The 10,309-nt window shown below is 59.6% G+C and overlaps 2 non-coding genes across 2 annotated transcripts; both read right to left on the bottom strand.

The window, feature by feature from the left end:
- Positions 1 to 933: 933 nt before the first annotated feature.
- Positions 934 to 1,086, bottom strand: LOC142793098 (5.8S ribosomal RNA). Its single transcript, XR_012891439.1, has one exon. It is a non-coding gene; the product is annotated as a 5.8S ribosomal RNA (ribosomal RNA).
- A 1,719-nt stretch (positions 1,087 to 2,805) lies between these two features.
- On the bottom strand, positions 2,806 to 4,620 carry LOC142793106 (small subunit ribosomal RNA). Its single transcript, XR_012891447.1, has one exon. It is a non-coding gene; the product is annotated as a small subunit ribosomal RNA (ribosomal RNA).
- Between the last annotated feature and the right edge of the window lie 5,689 nt (positions 4,621 to 10,309).

Raw genomic sequence — 10,309 nt, 5'->3', positions numbered from 1 at the left:
CCCTGTACAGGGTCACATCTTCACAAGGCTGGCAAGCGGCATTCCGCTGCGCGCGTGCGTCGTCCGAGCAGTTGCGTGATAAACGACCGTGTCGAAAGCCCAAACACCGCCGAGGCCAGTCGCCGCCGCCGCAAGGGCAGCCACGCAGCCTGGCGAGAGGCATCGTCTCGTGTAGCGTCGCCCCCGCCCCAACTGGAGTGGCCCAGTTTTTTGAACGGGACGGGAACTGCGAAGCACTTAGACCGACGGCGGACTACGACGAGAACGCCTTAAGCTTCGCCAACGTTTCGCCAACTCGTGCGGGAGACTTTTTCCGCTTCGCGGCAAGTCGTCGCGCCGTGCTCTCCGCATCAACCGCGTACGCAGCGAACCGCAAACGTCGGGCGCAGCCTCCTCACCTCCCTGCGCTTTGCGCGCGAACGTTCCCTGTTCGCGCGGCAAAGCCTGGAGGAGGCACGGCCCCGCAGCGTGTTCGAGCGCCCGGTCTACGGGACACCCTGCTTACTTCGAGGGCAACAAGCGCAACGCAAGGCTGCGATCTCGCGCACTTTGCGCACGGCTGGAGAAGCTTTGCTGGCCGGCTTTCGCTCCTCGTGTTTACCGTGCGTTAAAGTTGCGCGTCCGTGGCTCTCGCAGCTCTTGCGCGCCCGGTCGCAGAGAGGAGTACGCAACCTCGACCGCACTTTCCCTGCAGGCTTCCTTCCGACTCGAAGTCCTGCGGCGGTCTCAACGAGGTGCCACATCCTCAATGCAGTCGGTCGCCCCCGTTTCGGTTGGGCTCTGGCACGACGGTCGCCACCGTCTCGCCCTTGAGTGGCCGCTGTTGGCGCTCGCTGTGAGGTGTTCAGCGTGCTGTCCGTGTTGCCGACGCGGTCAAAACGAGTCGACGGCTCACGTTCCCTTGTGCGCCGAAGGCTCTCTTGATATGTGATCCGACCCTCAGACAGACGAAGCCAAGGGAAGACCCAAGGCCGCAATGTGCGTTCAAAGAATCAGTGCTCAGTGTGTCCTGCAATTCACACCAAGTCTCGCAGCTGGCTGCGTTCTTCATCGACCCGAGAACCGAGTGATCCACCGCTTAGAGTCGTGAAAAAGTGTTTGTTCAATTCCGTACAGTCAAAACCAAACGTTTCTGGCACTCGGCCAAACAGTGGCCAAGAAGGGCGCTTTTCAGCGCACGCTTGGACTCCAAAACTCTGCCGCGCCTTTTTCGGCTGCCGCAAATCGAGCAAACGGTGTGTTTCGGACGGCGTTTCGCTTTCGCTACTTGCGAGTGCTTTCGTGGTCCACCCCTCTATAAATACTCGGGAGGCGTCGAAGCCGGTTCTCCAAGCCGGACCCGTAGGTATCGTTGTGTGCTCGCTCTCATTGGCCCGCCTAACCAGAAAATGCCTGCGGTACACCCATTTGGATAAGAGTGCACGCAGATGCGGGCCTCGACGGCTACACATTTCCTCGGGCGGCCGCCTCCCGGCCTCCGTGGAGCGCGGGATGCACGGTCCCATCGACAAGCCTCTCCCGTTTTTACCGTGGCGTCGCGGTTCACCACGGCAGGCGGGTCGGTCTCCTCCGCATAAAAAGGGGGACCCCCGCTTTTTGTTCCACGAAATCGCACAAGCTTTTTTCGCATCCACGGTTTGCCACCGCACACCAAAATGCCGATCCGGCTGCCTACTTTAGCCAACAGGTGGAGCCAGGCGCGCCGTACTTGCGCGGCACTTCCCACGTCCACCGAAGTCGGTGCCAAGGACCACTTTCGGCGCCGGAGCCGCGTACGAGCCTACTCGAGGCGGAAGAACGAAGCCAGCAAGGGCCTGGCCGCAAGTGCGTTCAATTGTCGGGACGTCCAAGTCCCTCGTTCTTCCGTGCTTCCTCTTTCGGCAAGTCGTTGCGGCACCTTCCCAAAGCGCGCAGACCCGCTAATCGCGACGAGCGCGACGTGGCCGTGCCGCCTTTCCCTCGGCAGCAAGCAAAACGCCTGGCAACGTCGACGCTCCCCTAACCGCGATCTCGCACCGTGTTTCGTGTGGCGAATTCAAAAGCCGGCCGGCGCTGCTGCAACCATTACGGTCGGTACGCATACGCCGCGGAGGGCGGGACGGTCATCGGAGCGTGCGGTTCCTCCATCGAGTACTGCGCACCTCGGCCGTCGCATCGCCGTGCCATGACCGGCCGCGCGTCAACGCGAACCGGTGCCAGCGAGATCCCTCGCCTGCAAGAACCGACCGGCAGCCTCCGTCACCCGAGGACGCGGAGGCGCTTGCCGCGGACGGCGGGACGGTATGCACTGGTGCACAGCGGACCCGTCACATCGCCAGTTCCTTGACCGACCGCCGACGCTTGTGCCGTTCCTCTCGTACTTGGCAGTCGCCGCGCGATTGTCGGGTCTCGTTCTTGCACGCTCGAACGGTCGGGAGGGCACTCGGCTGGCGTTTCGGGAACGCGCAGCCTCGCCTTCTACCGACGTAACCACGACTCGCCGTTCGCGCTCCGCCGCTCCTGTTTACAGTACTAGGCGGTCCCGCAGCGGTCGGGTCGCGCATTTCGAGCGCTTCGAGCCACGGTGCAGTGGCGGGTCGAAAGCCGACCTATGAGTGCGTTGCGCCGTTTGTACCCGCGTCCGCCACCTGGCCGACCGTCCAAGGTCGCGGTGTTGGCGTCCGCTGGGCGCAACAATTTGTCACGGGGTGCCGCTCCACATTCAGGCAGCCCCGTGGGGAAAAGCCGACCCCGCGTCCAAACGGGGTCAGCGGCAGAAAGTGTCGGGCGCAGACGCAGCTGAGGCGCTCACCCTTCACAATCCGTTAATGATCCTTCCGCAGGTTCACCTACGGAAACCTTGTTACGACTTTTACTTCCTCTAAATGATCAAGTTTGGTCATCTTTCCAACAGACCGGCGCAACCGAAAGGCCGCGCCGGACATCGGTCCGAAGACCTCACTAAATCATTCAATCGGTAGTAGCGACGGGCGGTGTGTACAAAGGGCAGGGACGTAATCAACGCGAGCTTATGACTCGCGCTTACTGGGAATTCCTCGTTCAAGGGGAACAATTGCAAGCCCCTATCCCAATCACGAAAGAAGTTCCACGGGTTACCCAGTCTTTTCAGACAGGGATAAAGACACGCTGCTTCCTTCAGTGTAGCGCGCGTGCGGCCCCGGACATCTAAGGGCATCACAGACCTGTTATTGCTCTGTTTCGTGCGGCTAGGAGCCGCTTGTCCCTCTAAGAAGGTTGTAAGGTGCTGGGAACCCCGCACCTATTTAATAGGCTAGAGTCTCGTTCGTTATCGGAATTAACCAGACAAATCGCTCCACCAACTAAGAACGGCCATGCACCACCATCCACCGAATCAAGAAAGAGCTCTCAATCTGTCAATCCTCCCAGTGTCCGGGCCGGGTAAGTTTTCCCGTGTTGAGTCAAATTAAGCCGCAGGCTCCACTCCTGGTGGTGCCGTTCCGTCAATTCCTTTAAGTTTCAGCTTTGCAACCATACTTCCCCCGGAACCCAAATACTTTGGTTTCCCGGAAGCTGCCCGCCGAGTCATTTGAGTAACTCAGGCGGATCGCTGGTTGGCATCGTTTATGGTCAGAACTAGGGCGGTATCTGATCGCCTTCGAACCTCTGACTTTCGTTCTTGATCAATGAAAACATTCTTGGCAAATGCTTTCGCAGTAGTTCGTCTTGCGACGGTCCAAGAATTTCACCTCTAGCGCCGCAATACGAATGCCCCCGTCCGTCCCTCTTAATCATTACCTCGTATTCCAAAAACCAACAGAACAGAAACGAGGTCTTGTTCTATTATTCCATGCAAGTTTATTCAGGCGACTCGCCTGCGTTGAGCACTCTAATTTTTTCAAAGTAAAAGCACCGGCCATCTCGAGGCACACAATGAAGTGCACCAAGAAAGAACCGGCATGATGTTCAGTCCGAGCCGTCGCATCGGGTAGATGCACTACTCGTCTGGAACTGAGATCCAACTACGAGCTTTTTAACCGCAGCAGCTTTAGTATACGCTATTGGAGCTGGAATTACCGCGGCTGCTGGCACCAGACTTGCCCTCCAATTGATCCTCGTTAAAGGATTTAGAGTGTACTCATTTCAATTACGGGGCCTCAAAAGAGTCCCGTATTGTTATTTTTCGTCACTACCTCCCCGTGCCGGGAGTGGGTAATTTGCGCGCCTGCTGCCTTCCTTGGATGTGGTAGCCGTTTCTCAGGCTCCCTCTCCGGAATCGAACCCTGATTCTCCGTTACCCGTAACAACCATGGTAAGCAAGTAACCTACCATCGAAAGTTGATAAGGCAGACACTTGAAAGAAACGTCGCCGGCTCGTGGCCATGCGATCAGCACAAAGTTATCCAGAGTCACCACACAATACGGGCCGAAACCCGATCGATCTTGGTCTAATAAAAGCACCCGTTACCCAAAGGGCTCCAGGCTCACTGCATGTATTAGCTCTAGAATTGCCACAGTTATCCAAGTAGGAAGAAACGATCTAAGGAACCATAACTGATTTAATGAGCCATTCGCGGTTTCGCCTTATTTCGGCATGTACTTAGACATGCATGGCTTAATCTTTGAGACAAGCATATGATTACTGGCAGGATCAACCAGGTAATCGTTCGACTGCGCGTCCGTCCTCGCCTTCGGCGGGCCGGACGCAGTCTGTGTGCGGCGGAGGCCACCTTCAGGCGCCCCAACACGCTTATTTTGCACTCCGAGATGACGGCGTTCGAGCTCGCTACGGCACAACCTTCCCGAAAGACGAGTGGGAGCCGTGCGGCAAGAAGCACGTTCATGCTCGCTCTTTTTCGTTGCATCGACTCGGTCGCGCCGTGCGGGTTGCCCAAGCCCGCTGCACTGTCGGTGGACCGGCCGGAACTAGCAACGGAGCCGAGACTGCAAAGCCGCCAGACGACGGGTCACGCCCGCGTCTTCGGCGCTTTCGCATCTGAATCGCCCGAGGACGACACGGAACACACCTCGATATCGTGGTAAAACGGCACCGTCCGACAACCAGCCCCTAACGCATCAAGCGGATGAGGCTGCAGACGACTGCCGTGGATTCCCCTGGAGCAGACCCGAGGACACGCTTGACGAGGCCGAAGCCCGCCGCATATCAGACACCCGGTCGCTTTCGCGTACGCCGCTCACGAGAACCCCCACATAATAGCAGCGATAAGTACCCAGACCTCCTTGGGCACTAATACGAGCGTACTCGAGAAAATTTCACCGCGGGTGTGCCCCGAAACGTGTGGCACGTTGAGCGTGCCACAAGTCTACGTCGCTCTCAAACCCGCCGAGGTCGTAGAATTTGCGACCCTACTCACGAAATTCCCACCGAGGATACGGCCGCAAACGTACCGCACCTTGGGTAGGCCACGAGTTTGTGCAACACTACGCTGACGGCACAGCACCGAGGTCGTGCGCGCACGCACGGGAAAATTCCGCCGCGGTTTCTGCCGAAAACGTGAGGCACCACGACTCTCCGCAAGTTCGCGTCGACTGCGAAAGACCGAAGTCGTGAACGACGTGTCCGCTACTCGCCGCCGACACGCTGGACACCAAACGTACAACGACTCGACGGCGTCGTAGAGGCCCACGACGCGGTTTTCCTTAACGACGTCTCGGCGTGGCACCGACAGGTTAGAACGGCCGACCAACGTTCCCTGTCCGCCGTTCGGCTCAGTCGAAGGGCTCGGCGACTTCGGCAACGCTGCGAAGCCGCACGGTGACGCACGCCATGTCCCCATTTTTTTTTTTTTTTTCTTTCTGCGTCTGCCGGGGTGCCCCTATAATAGCAGCGATAAGCACCCAGACCGCCGTGGGTCGCTCGCCCCGGCTGACGTGGTTTTTCGTACTCCTGCGGCGGTCGCCGTCAAGCACGTCCAAATACGCTACTTTCGTGGGCGCATTCACGCTCTTTCGCTTCGCCGGAGTGCCAGCACTCACTCTGCCAAAAACGGCGAACATCCGAGCGGCGGTTCCCACTTTTGCGTCGGCGTCGCAAACCCCGCCCCGGCAGACGAGGTTTGCCGTACTCGTGCGACGGTGGCCGGCGGGCACGTCGAAAGACGCCGATATCGTGCGCGAATTGGCGCACCTTGGCTTCACCGGAGTGCCGCCACTGACTCCTCCAAAAACGGCGAAGATCCGAGCGGCGCTTCCCACTTTCGCATCGGCGTCCCGAACTCCGCCCCGGCTGACGCGGTTTACCGTACTCGTGCGACGGTCGCCGGCGAGCACGTGGAAAGACGCCGATATCGTGCCCGAATCGGCTCCGTTCGGCTTCGCCGGAGTGCCAGCACTGGCTCGGCGAAAGACGACGAACATCCGAGCGACGGTTCTCACTATTGCGTACGCGTCGCAAACCCCGCCCCGGCAGACGCACTTTGCCGTACTCGTGCGACGGTCGCCGGCGAGCACGTAGAAAGACGCCGATATCGTGCCGGAATCGGCCCCGTTTGGCTTCGCCGGAGTGCCAGCACTCACTCGGCCACAAACGGCGAACATCCGAGCGGCGGTTCCCACTTAGCCGTCGGCGTCCCGAACTCCGCCCCGGCAGACGCGGTTGCCGAGCTCGTGCGACTAGCGACCGCGAAGCCGTCTCGCGACGCCGCTTTCGTGCGCGGCTCCCACTGCGACCTGGGTCACCCGAGGTCGACGAGCAAGAAAGAATGTCGAAAAAAAATTTTTTTTTTTTTGCGTCTGCCGGGGTGCCCCTATAATAGCAGCGATAAGCACCCAGACCGCCATGGGTCGCTCGCCCCGGCTGACGTGGTTTTTCGTTTTCCTGCGGTGGTCGTCGTCAAGCACGTCCAAACACGCCACTTTCGTGGGCGCATTCGCGCTCTTTCGCTTCGCCGGAGTGCCAGCACTCACTCTGCCAAAAACGGCGAACATCCTAGTGGCGGTTCCCACTTTTGCGTCGGCGTCGCCAACCCCGCCCCGGCATACGCGGTTTGCCGTACTCGTGCGGCGGTGGCCGGCGGGCACGTCGAAAGACACCGATATCGTGCGCGAGTCGATGCTTCTTGGTCTCGCAGGAGGGCCGCCACTCACTCCTGCAAAAACGGCGAAGATCCGAGCGGCGCTTCCCACTTTTTCGTCGGCATCGCAAACCTCGCCCCGGCAGACGCGCTTTGCCGTACTCGTGCGACGGTCGCCGGCGAGCACGTCGAAATACGCCGATATCGTGCCCGAATCGGCCCCGTTTCGCTTCGCCGGAGTGCCAGCACTCACTCGGCCAAAAACGGCGAACATCCGAGCAGCGGTACCCACTTAGCCGTCGGCATCCCGAACTCCGCGCCGGCTGACGCGGTTGCCGAGCTCGTGCGACTAGCGACCGCGAACGCGTCTCGCGACGCCGCTTTCGTGCGCGGCTCCCATTGCGACCTGGGTTACCCGAGCTCGACCAGCAAAAAAGAAGGTCGAAAAAAAATTTTTTTTTTCTGCGTCTGCCGGGGTGCCCCTATAATAGCAGCGATAAGCACCCAGACCGCCGTGGGTCGCTCGCCCCGGCTGACGTGGTTTTTCGTACTCCTGCAGCGGTCGCCGTCAAGCACGTCCAAATACGCCACTTTCGTGGGCGCTTTCGCGCTCTTTCGCGTCGCCGGTGTGCCAGCACTCACTCTGCCAAAAACGGCGAACATCCTAGTGGCGGTTCCCACTTTTGCGTCGGCGTCGCCAACCCCGCCCCGGCATACGCGGTTTGCCGTACTCGTGCGGCGGTGGCCGGCGGGCACGTCGAAAGACACCGATATCGTGCGCGAGTCGATGCTTCTTGGTCTCGCAGGAGGGCCGCCACTCACTCCTGCAAAAACGGCGAAGATCCGAGCGGCGCTTCCCACTTTTTCGTCGGCATCGCAAACCTCGCCCCGGCAGACGCGCTTTGCCGTACTCGTGCGACGGTCGCCGGCGAGCACGTCGAAATACGCCGATATCGTGCCCGAATCGGCCCCGTTTCGCTTCGCCGGAGTGCCAGCACTCACTCGGCCAAAAACGGCGAACATCCGAGCAGCGGTACCCACTTAGCCGTCGGCATCCCGAACTCCGCGCCGGCTGACGCGGTTGCCGAGCTCGTGCGACTAGCGACCGCGAACGCGTCTCGCGACGCCGCTTTCGTGCGCGGCTCCCATTGCGACCTGGGTTACCCGAGCTCGACCAGCAAAAAAGAAGGTCGAAAAAAAATTTTTTTTTTCTGCGTCTGCCGGGGTGCCCCTATAATAGCAGCGATAAGCACCCAGACCGCCGTGGGTCGCTCGCCCCGGCTGACGTGGTTTTTCGTACTCCTGCAGCGGTCGCCGTCAAGCACGTCCAAATACGCCACTTTCGTGGGCGCTTTCGCGCTCTTTCGCGTCGCCGGTGTGCCAGCACTCACTCTGCCAAAAACGGCCAACATCCGAGCGGCGGTTCCCACTTTTGCGTCGGCGTCGTAAACCCCGCCCCGGCAGACGCGGTTTGCCCTACTCGTTCGACGGTCGCCGGCGAGCGCGTCGAAAGACGCCGATATCGTGCGCTAATTGGCGCTCCTTGGCTTCTCCGGAGTGCCGCCACTCACTCCTCCAAAAACGGCGAAGATCCGAGCGGCGTTCTCCACTTTCGCATCGGCGTCCCGAACTCCGCCCGGGCTGACGCGGTTTACCGTACTCGTGCGACGGTCGCCGCCGGGCACGTCGAAAGACGCCGATATCGTGCCGTAATCGGCCCCGTTTGGCTTCGCCCGAGTGCCAGCACTCACTCGGCCAAAAACGGCGAACATCCGAGCAGCGTTTCCCACTTTCGCATCGGCGTCCCGAAGCCCGCCCCGGCAGACGCGGTTTGCCCTACTCGAGCGACGGTCGCCGGCGATCACGTCGAAAGGCGCCGAATTCGTGCACGAATCGATGCTTCTTGGTCTCGCAGGAGGGCCGCCACTCACTCCTGCAAAAACGGCGAAGATCCGAGTTGCGCTTCCCACTTTTTCGTCGGCGTCCCGAACTACGCCCCGGCTGACGCGGTTTACCGTACTCGTGCGACGGTCGCCGGCGGGCACTTCAAAATACGCCGATTTCGTGGGCGCATTCACGCTGTTTCGCTTCCCCGGAGTGCCAACACTCACTCTGCCGAAAGCGGCGATCATCCGAGCGGCGGTTCCCACTTTTGCGTCGGCTTCGCAAACGGCGCCCCGGCAGACGCGCTCGTGCGACGTACTCGTGCGACGGTCGCCGGCGAGCACGTCGAAAGACGCCGATATCGTGCTCGAATCGACCCCGTTTCGCTTCGCCGGAGTGCTGCCAGTCACGGCGCAGAGAACGGCGAACAAGTGTTTTTTTTTTTTTTCCTAGAATTTGTGTTATAGAAGGCACATTTGATATCGGACGATAATTTTCAACTTTATCACGCGCACCGATTTTCGTGTAGAGGTTTGCAAGTTTATGGGAATTTCTCCACTTGGAATAATGCGATTTAGTAGTACTACGAGAACTTCATGGATGTACTCAAGGGTACGGGGCAAGTCAGTTACGTCAACACCTGCAGATTTTTTACACTTCAAACTGAAAATTGTTGGTTGTGAGTCCTCGTGTGATATTAAAGGCCGATTCGCTAACACATAGAACAAAGAAAGAAAGGAAGAAAAAACGCCCGCGCTCGCTCAAGAAACCTGGGTTCGCAACAAGTGGCAACAACAAGCAACCGAGCGAGTGCGCCAAAACCCGTGGCGGCCGAACAAACGCGAAGTCCCAACCGCGTCAGCCGGGGCGGCACGGGACAGGAAAAATCACTTCAGCCGGGGCGGCGGGGCACCGAATAAACCTCGTCACCTCGTCGCAGGATAAAAGAGGAAACAAAAAGTCTAAACAGCGTCTGCTGGAGCGAATGCGTAATAAAACAACAACAACAACAAAAAAAAAACACCCGCGCTCAAGAAGTCTGCAATCCTCACAAAAGGCGACTGTGACCGAGCAGCGTCAGCCGGGGCCGTGCGGAAACGGAAAAACCGCGACTACCGGGGCGTCGAGGCACCGAAAAATCCACTTCAGCCGCGGCGAAAAAAAAAACAAAAAGAAAGACGGAGGGGGGGGGGGGAACCACGTCTGCCGGGGCGAAGGAAAAAAAAAACGCGTCTGCCGGGGCGAGCCCGGGTGCGGCACCACCGGGAAAACTGTGGCAAACAGACATGGCGATCGAGTGAGTGGGCCGCCAGCCAGGCTCAGCCAAAAAGTGCAAAGTCCGAACTGCGTCAGCCGGGGCGGCAAAAACCGCGTCAGCCGGGGCGGCGCAAAAAACCGCGTCTGCCGGGGCGGCACGAAACCGCGTCAGCCGG

Source organism: Rhipicephalus microplus, unplaced genomic scaffold (assembly GCF_043290135.1).
Source record: "Rhipicephalus microplus isolate Deutch F79 unplaced genomic scaffold, USDA_Rmic scaffold_280, whole genome shotgun sequence".
NCBI lineage: Eukaryota > Metazoa > Arthropoda > Arachnida > Ixodida > Ixodidae > Rhipicephalus > Rhipicephalus microplus.
Note: the sequence above shows the minus strand (reverse complement) of the source record. Positions and strands in the feature narration are given on the sequence as shown.